Below are 10,057 nucleotides of genomic sequence, written 5' to 3' on the forward strand. Positions count from 1 at the left end.
AAGGTAAAGGCAAATGGCTAAGATCTTTACAATTGTGAAAGAAGACAGATGTGCCTCAATTTCTTCTTTCTTCGTCTAACAGCTAATGTGATACATGAGCAATCATGCTGTCATAATGCTTGAGCAGTGGTTTGTTCTTTCTGCAATCTTTGATGGGCTTTTATTTAAAACAATTGGGGGAATGTTCCTACGTCAAATGAAAAGTAGTAAGAAATATGTGACATAAAGCAGCCCACAGAGAAATTTTATTTTTGTCAAAATGGTTTTGATGTGAAGTAATTCTAGTTTAAGTACATATGCCCAGAGTTTATAAAATTAAATAAAAATCAGTAATTTATTATGTAATTTACTCTTTCTCTAGCTTTGGTTGTTTACTCTGGATTGATAGCAAGGGTGAGATTTAGGAATATCTGACATTAATTTGATTGTGCTGAAAAATGTGTGAGGTTAACCATATTAAAGATCCAGCAATAAGCTATAACCAGAAAACCATTATGAAGCGTCATGGGGGGAAATGATGCAGAGGACATCTTTCATCACAAAATAGCTAAAGAAAAAGGAAATAGTCAATATTCAAACTTTAAGTCAAATGTTATTACAGGTCTAATGAAATATACACATTGAATACTTTTGTAGACAAGGCAAAGTTTTGTGCATGTTTCTAAAATATCCTTAAGGAGCACAGCTTACTCTTACACCGTTATTAAATACTTAAATTTCTTCATAAATCTTAAGGACATCAGTTGTCAGGATGTCTGTGCTCTACGGGTTTTCAGTTTTGTTCCCTTTAAAGGCTAGAAAAGAAGATATGAACTATGAGAATTGTTAAAGCAACCAAAAATGTCTCTCTGTGTTTTCTTTTGAAGGGAAAGGTAATTTGTTAAGAAACCTCCTTGACAGGATGATGGAACATACTTCATTTGTTTTTTTGTGTGCTTTTTTCCCCCCATCCTATAGAGCCATGAGAATCAAACGAAAGCTAGGCTTACTGTAACACACTGACTGACAATTAGATTTAAAAACCCCAGGAAATCTGATCTCATAATGGTATGTAATGGGATTCTGAAATGAAGTCTCCTGATCTCAGGTATCATCAGGTAGTGAAATTAAAAGAAAAGCACAGAAACTCAATTATTGCTGGAATCAGCTTGCTAAGTTGGTTGCTGTCACAACTAGAAGATTCTTGAACTCCATGGTGATATTGCATTTTTTGGATTTCCAGTACCCTTAAAGAATATTATGCCATGAAATGAATAAATATGAATCAAAACTTAGCATCCTTTACACATGAGAATCTTTTGAGATTATTTTCTATACATCTCTCTCACAAAACATGGTAATTTAATTAAGATAATTAGCCAATGAAATTTTATTCAATAGTAAATACCTTGAATGTAATGATTTAATAATTGCACTGCTAAATAATAATTCATATTTTAAAAGTATTTATGAAGTGCCTTACTTTCATATATCATATCATGTTGCACTGAAAGAGACAATACCTGGATATTGATCAAACTGAAATCAATCATTGGAAGTGAAACTTAAACATTCAATCATAACAGGAATGTAAATGTAAATAATAAAAAAACATAGCCTATTTTACCATTAAATTTAACATTAAGACAGCAATAGATATTGATGTTTGACTTTAATTTCATTAAATTTTTCCCATAGAATTTCATTTATAAATTTTCCTGCAGTCCATTATTAACAAAGTTCTAAAAATTAGCTAGAAGAATGAAAAATGTATTATTTGGAACATAAATCAGTCACTAAAGATGCAAACTTTTCAGTTAGGAGCTAATTATTCTAAAGTTTTCTTAAATGCACCTTTAAGTGAAAGTAACCTTATTAAGCTTCATTATAAAAATGTTCTAATAATTTATACTCATTGTCTTTCTTTGGAGCTGACAAAGGATGCCAGAAGAAAAGCCGATTCTTCTTACAAAGGAAAGAGCAAGACTGAACCCTGGCAGACATGAAGGGTGTTTGCGACGTGACTCCCAAGGTAGCGTCCCATCCCCAGTATCAATCTAGGCTGGGTGTGTGCCTCAGAAGCTAAATTCTCCTCAGCTGCGGAACAGCAGCTTTGGGCAAACTGCCTCTGAAGAAGTCCTCATTTTCTTTCACAGAAGCAAGTGGAGGGAGAGCGAGAAAATAAAGAAAAACTCAGTGGATTTAGAAAAAACCAACTTGCACCTATGTAATTTCCAAGGCATTATTAATTCTTTATTCAAGAGACCAAAAAATTAATGAGCTTTTGCTGAATTCTGGGAAGCACATAATTCAAAAAGATATGTTGCTCCAGACACGAGAATAGAAAAATCAAAAAAATTGAGACAACTTGATTTGATGATCAAAAGTCAGGAACACTTCATAAGGGAAATGATTGGTAAAATATAAAATAAAAGTAAGCATATTAGAATTTGAGGTAAATAAGTGGTATTTTTAAATACTATGTGGTTATATATAAGCACAGTAGGAGAAATAGTAAGCTTGCAAAAGGAATAACTGAACAAAGCACAATACAAAGTGATTAACACTAAAGTTAAACTCTGGCATTTGCTTCCGAACATCATCATATTGATAACATGAAGAATAACTACTTTCTGAGTATTAATGAAATAATAAGGTGGGGGTAAAGGTCATAATATAGGTACAACCTGGTTATCATCTTTTCTTTTCAGGTTGAAAACTGAAGCTATTAAGGCAATAGTGTCATAGTTTTGATTCAGACAGACCTGAACTTGAGTCTTGCCTTTGCTACTTACACATGGTCATTATAAACCTCATTTTCTTCATTTGCAGAATGAGGTTACTTAGTAGTTGTTTCATACAGTTGTTTTAAGGATAAAATTAGATAGTTCATTTAAGTTATTTCGTGCAGTGCCTGGCAGACAGTATATAGTAAGCATTTGGTAACAATTCTTACTTATGTCAGAGGAACACACCAAATGAAAAAGAAAATGCATGCCTACTGTATGAGATTGTGGGTTTTTATTTTGTTCTGTTTCTTTTGTGATGTTCCCTAAGATGTCCTGCTGGGAGATTACATAAATTATGAAATCACCGAGTTCCACTGGACAAACTCCCAATCTTGAGTCCTGGAGCAGGGCTCTGGTCCCAGGTCTCCAAAGCTACATATTTTCCCAGTTCCAATCACATTATCCTTTCTACCACAGAAGTATAGGAGTAGAGTGATATTCTATAGCCTTGTAAACAGTTCTGCCTCTTAAAGAGTCACTCCACCTCTGCCTTATGAATTACTCTGGGTTCCTGTGTATACCTTTTAATGCCTAGAGTTACACAACTGAGACCTTTAAGTTTCCCCTTTAATTATTTATTTCCGTGGTTCTCAATCAGCATTTACCTGATCACATTGCTGTTTTATAGCAGCAATGTACCCTTCAATTAGTTTTTAATATATCTGTCTTTTCTTCCGTCTTTGTGGTTAAAATAAAACCTGGGTTATTCATGGAACAGAAAGAGTCATCAGGAAGTAATAAGATGATATTAGGAAGTTTAGAACTTTTGATACAACTAGCTGCTTGATTGCAAAGCCAAATTATTCTTTTAAATTTACCTTTATTGTTGAAAGTATTACAGGTGTTCCCCTTTCTCCCCCATTGACCCCCCTCCACCCTGCTCCTTCCCCACTTGTGTGAGGAATGGCAAAGGGCAGATATTTTATCCTACTTGCAAATTACAGAGTTAATCTGTCCTAGTTTCATGGATGCTGGTGAAAGATACAAGATTTCTAAGTCAGAAACAAAAGATCTTTCATTATTCACAGCAAGAGAAGTAACAAGATTAACAGAATTTTCTGCTGATTGTTTTAGTCCCAGTTCTCAAAGGGAAATGCAAAAAGGGGCAGGTGGTGCCTGCACTTACAGCAGGTTTCATTACAGGAGAAAAATACTAAGCATGGGGAACCCAAATCTTTTATAACGGACAGTAAGAATGCCTGTCATTCCTTTGTTCCAGAGGATGATACTATCATTATCATCTAAGGCTGTTTTTAATACAATAACAATACTAGAGGCCTGGTGCATGTATTTTGTGCACTTGGCCGGGGTGTGTGGGGGGGTGGGTCCCTTAGCCCAGCCTACACCCACTCACAGTTCAAAAGCTCTTGGGGGATGTCCAGCTGCCACAGAGGTGGGAGAGGCTCCCACCACCACTGCTGCGCTTGCCAGCTGTGAGCCTGGCTTCTAAGTGGTTCTCCCACCACACTGACCTCCAGAGGGCAGCTCCTGCATTGTGTGTCTGCCCTCTGGTGGTCAGTGCGCATCATAGCAACCAGTCGTTGAGCCATTCAGTCAATTTCCATATTAGCCTTTGATTACATAAGATATTTGAGAAGATAAGTCCACACAAAGGACAAACCGTGTTTCTGCTTGCAAGATGTGTAGAAACAGGGGACAACCGTGGAGAATTATCTCCCTGTGATAGAGACATTGGGAGACTTCTCCAAAAGAAATATCACTTTCATCCAGTAGATGTACAGTTTATTTTTTTAAAGTTGAGTAAAATTATATTTTAATAAGAATTGGCAATCTTTATGAAAATAAAATCAAAGTGTTTATATATCCTTGCAGAAAGAAGTATTCAAGTCAAATTTTTCTCAAGACATCAAGTGAAGAACCTGAAATTCTAAGTTTCCATGTACATTTTGGTACAGGTATTATAGGCTGATTATTCTTTACCTATTTTTCTTTGAAAGAATAACTTTTAAAACAACAATTACAATATAACTAGAGTGACTGCCTCCATAAACTTATAGCAAGACGATTATGTTTTGAAATGAAGATTAAAACAAAAGTAAATTGTATCAGTTAATCTTCACAGTGAAAAGATGACAACCAAAAATAAGTAAAAAAAAGATAAATGAGATAATTATAGCTAATGATGTTAATTACAGTTAAATGGTTTTTACAGATATATAAGTGAAAGACAAAAAGCAAAGAGAAAAATAGACCCTCTAATAAGTAGGGAAATAAAATTAATGATGCTATAAAACACTTGAGTTATTAAATCCCTCTCTTTTATCAGACTTCAACAAGAAATAAAATGAGGGAAATAAATGTAAACATTAAAAAACAATGAAGAATTCAAAAAAAAAAATGCCATTGCTCTTCTTCTTACTGATCCAGTATGGGAAAATTTGAAAACCATTTATAAGAAGTAGACTTATGGCACTTAAATGCATGAGCACTAAGTAAGAAATGATGAGTATACTTAATGAACTACTGTCTTTTAAAGAATCATGAAGAAGTTAATAGGCATAAAATGACTGGGAAGAATAAGTGTTTGCAGCAAAAAAAAAATCCCAGTTGAAGGTAAATAACTGAAAGGACAAGTGGCACATTCTTCTGGTGTAGAGCAGACCAAATAGAAAGAAATGCTTCATGACAATGAAGTAAGGTGAAGAAAGTGGCCACTCAACTTGGAGTAGGAAATTGACCCCAAGTAAGTAATTTTAATAAGAAAAATAATAAATCTAACTAGAACAGGTAGAAAGTACCTTAAATTCTAGATAGATATATTTTTTTTTAATTATAAAATGACTAGAAGTCTGATGCACGAGATTTATGCACTGCAGGGCAGGGTGGTCCCTCAGCCTGGTCTGCACCCTCTCACAGTCCGGGACCCCTCGGGGGATGTCCATCTGCTGGCTTAGGCATCCCTCGCACAGTCTGGAGCTCTTGCAGTCCGGGACCCCTCTCTCCTTACCACCCGCCTACAGAGGAGGCAGTAGAGGCTCCCGCCATCGCCTCTGAGCTCGCCAACCATGAGCCCGGCTTCTGACTGAGCAGCGCTCCCCCTGTGGGAGTGCACTGACCACCAGGGAGCAGCTCCTGCATTGAGTGCCGGCCCCCTGGTGGCCAATGTGCATCATAGAGACCGGTTGTTATGCCAGTTGGTCAATTTGCATATTAGCCTTTTTTTTTATATAGGAGTAAGCATCATTTTATAAGTAATTTTCCAAAGAGAGAATGATTAGAGTCGAGCAAAAATTGATTTTGATAGTACATCTATAAATAAACCTGTGGAAAAAAGAAAGATGTCATTCTCCTTAAAGACTCCAACTCACATGGGTGTGAATAAAAGTATGTGCTCAAAAAACTGAAGGAGAGGTCATATAACCAAAATAACATCTTTAAAACAACAAAATAACAATGATAGCATAAGGAAAGGTAATTCCACAGGGACTGATCTTTTCACATAGAAAGAAGGCGACCAAAACTTTCTTCTTTTAGCTCAAACTTGTTTGACTGAGCATCTCTCAGTGCAGAGTTGGAGCTAATCTCTGCTGCCTGGGGAGGGCCAATTGTCAAATATCAGATAATTTTCAAGAAGGAAGCTAAAATGTTGGTTGTTTGATATCAGCCACAGTGGGAATATTTACAACATGGAAATCACCCCCATGTGATACAGGTCAGGATGATTTTTCTCCAGAAATGTTTGTGTTGTTCGTTAGCCACCACTGCAGTTACTCCGAGAGGACTTCCTATTGTGGGCAGATGGTGCAATGTTAACAAGTGACAAAGTTTAGTCTAAATTCATATTATTTCTTCTGTCTTCTCTATTCAGAGCCAAATTTTAAAACTGGAAAGAACAAACTTACTTTGTTAAACAGGGAATTATAACCTAAGATAATACAGCTTGATCTGCCTAGAATTTTAAAATAGGTTATTTTTCTCAATTATATAAACAATTTTCATTGTTAGAAAACTAAAAATTAAAAAAATTAAAACATCTATAATCCTATAGCCAAGACGTTAACATTGTTAATATTTTAACGTATGACATTAAAGTCCTAAAAAATAAATATATTCTTATATATTCTGTTTGGGAACCTACTTTTTATACACAGTTTAGCTGCATAACATTTCACTGTGATCATCCTTCTATTTTGACCACTGTAATCATCCCTTCATAATTTGTTATTTAGAACACTTCTTACATTTGGCTGTGATTATAAATAATATTCTGATGAATGTCTCCGAACTTTGATCAGTGCATGCCTGCTTGTTACTAGAAAATACTTGGTCAGAAAAGGAATTATGGCGACTAAGGGAATAAACATCGTTCTGGCTTTTCTGTATATTACAACAGTGCTGCCCAGAAAGATGGTCTGACTCTTTGCTTCCTTCATCAGTATACATGAATGCTCACCTCCCCATAGCTGCCTGGCATGGATTATTATCATTTTTAGGAAACAGGTCAGAGTCAGCATCTGTAAATGTTTCCTGAGTTTGAGGCCAGGGATACTCTACTACTGAAAGTTGTCTGTCCCCAGGAGTAATACATCATGTATCCAGGTCTCAAATTGTCCATCTGAAGTCCATTTGAAGATAAGTTTGAAATTTCCCCCAGGTGCTTCAAATAATTCAAACTGTATCTTGTTTGCTTTTCCCTCTTCAATTGCATTAAACTTTCAGTCCAATTTGTCTCTAGATGAGGCCTGCTCTTCAGCCTGATCATGGCAGTGAATCTCAAGCCCAGCATGTACTAAACAAATACTTGGCAGTAGGTATAGCCAGTGTTACCCATCTTTTCTAAGTAACTTAAGGCTTTCATGTTGACTGATAGGCACAGACGTTTCACATTTCCTACCTTTATGTCTTCATTTACAAGTAAGATTTGACCAAAATCCAGTACTTGCTGAACTCTCAAAGCTGACAAAACCAGTATTTTGTTTTAATCTGAAAATCTTATTAAAGTAAGTTTAAGTATAACAAATAAATTTAATTAATAGCCATATGCATTTCCTTTACTGTGAGTTGGGCCACTAACATGTGTTTTCTTCTTGTGGGAGAGAAAACAAAATAAGCATAACTCTCACTGGCTATCTAACTAGTTCTCAAGACCTGCAGTTTTTGCCTTTTTCTTGATGTTAGATTTGTCTCCTCATGTCCTTCCCCATTGTTATTTTCTGTCATCTCTCTCAAGCTGCAGCTGGTTTCACTGCTTGCAAGCTGCCTGACCATTGCTGCAAGAGTGATTGTTCTAAAATCATTAAAAACTAATCATGCTATTCTTTTATTTCAAACTCTTTGTTAGCTCCCTCTCATTTTCTACCTCTAATCTGGCTTCTAGTCTCTGGTTGCATTTTCCTCCCAGATCTATCTGTGCATTGTATGCTATAAAATTCTTGAACTCTACTCTGTCCTATAATAGCCCAGATTTCTACCCCTTCTATGAGCCTTTGTTTCTTTCTCTTTAAAATACATGCAAATATTGGTTATGTTTATGTGCATACCTACAAGTCCTTTGGTTCATCTCTTACCCTCCCCCTCTCACCTTCCCTTGCCTTCCCTCTGAGGTTTGATGGTCTTTTCAATGCTTCTCTATTTCTGGATCTATTTTTGTTCATCAGTTTATGTTATTCATTACATTCCACATATGAGTGAGATCATCTGATATTTATCTTTCTCTGACTGGCTTATTTAGCTTAGCATAATGCTCTCCAGGTCCATCCATGCTCTTGCAAATGGTAAGAATCCCTTCTTTTTTATATCAGCATAGTATTCCATTGTGTAGATGTACCACCATTTTTTAATCCACTCATTTGCTGACAGGCACTTAGGCAGTTTCCAAATCTGAGCTATTGTAAATTGTGCTACTATGAACAAAGGGGTGCATATATTCTTTCTGTTTGGTGTTTCTGATTTCTTGGAATATATTCCTAGAAGTAGGATTACTAGGTTGAATGAGAATTCCATTTTGAATTTTTTGAGGAAACTCCATACTGTTTTCCATAGTGACTGCACTAGTGCATTCCCACCAGCAGTGCATGAGGGTTCCTTTTTCTATACATCCTCACCAACACTTGTCGTTTGTTGATTTGTTGATGATAGCCATTCTGACAGGTATGAGTGGTGCTTCATTGTTGTTTTGATTTGCATCTTTGGGATTATTAGTGTCTTTGAGCATGTTTTCATATGTCTCTTGGCTTTCTGTATGACCACTTTTGAAAAGTGTCTATTTAGGTCCTTTGCCCATTTTTTTATTGGATTTTTTATTTTCCTTTTGTTGAGTTGTATAAGTTCCCTATAAATTTTGGAGATTAAACGTTTGTCAATATCACATTGGCAAATATGTTCTCCCATGCAGTGAGCTCTCTTGTTGTTTTGTTGATTGTTTCTTTTGCTGTGCAGAAGTTTTTTATTTTGATGGGAGCGGCCAGGGAGAGGTCAATGGAGGAAAAAGGAGACATATGTAATGCTTTAAACAATGAAGAACTTACATTAAAAAATAATTAAATTTAATTTAAAAGATACATATAGACAAACACAGTACCACAGGAAAATTGTCCAATAAAGTTTTCTAACTTCTATTTGATTACTAATTCCTATTGACTCACAAAAATGTATATTAATCTCATACACTCATCCATTTCATATTTTTACAAAAGCTGCTATGTTCTTTCCTTCATTCTGTACTTGAATTATTGGCTTTAGGAGACCTTTCCTGGGCATTTGATTTACTCTTCTTAAATTTCACCTTATAAAATACAGGCTGAAAAAGGTGAAGGGATTAATATGTACAAATTGGCAGTCACAAACTAGTCATGGAGATATAAAGTAATCAATAATAATAGTAATTGTGTATCTGCCAGGTGAATATTGACCTATCTGAGGGAATCACTTCATACAGTATATAAGTATCTAATCACTATGTTATACATGTGAAACTAATGTAATATTTTTTGTCAACTGTAATTGAAAAATTAAAAATATAATTGGAAAGTGATACAGGCTGAAAAAACATAAAATAATGTGGCACTACATACAGTTATCAAGAAATAATAGCTTGATGGAGAAACTAAGATGGCGGCAGAGATAAACACCGGGAAATTAAGGCCGCTCACAACAATTGATTAATACCTCAGAGAAACAATACGGACTTCATCCAGAACCATAGGAAGCCTGGCTGACTGTAAACTCTACAACTAGAAGGAAGGAAACGCACACTGAGACCCGCAGAAGCTGCAGGAGAGAAGCGCAGAGGTACGGGGATCTCGCGGGGCTCGCGCGCGGAAAGGGGG

Source organism: Myotis davidii, unplaced genomic scaffold (assembly GCF_000327345.1).
Source record: "Myotis davidii unplaced genomic scaffold, ASM32734v1 scaffold162, whole genome shotgun sequence".
Taxonomy (NCBI): domain Eukaryota; kingdom Metazoa; phylum Chordata; class Mammalia; order Chiroptera; family Vespertilionidae; genus Myotis; species Myotis davidii.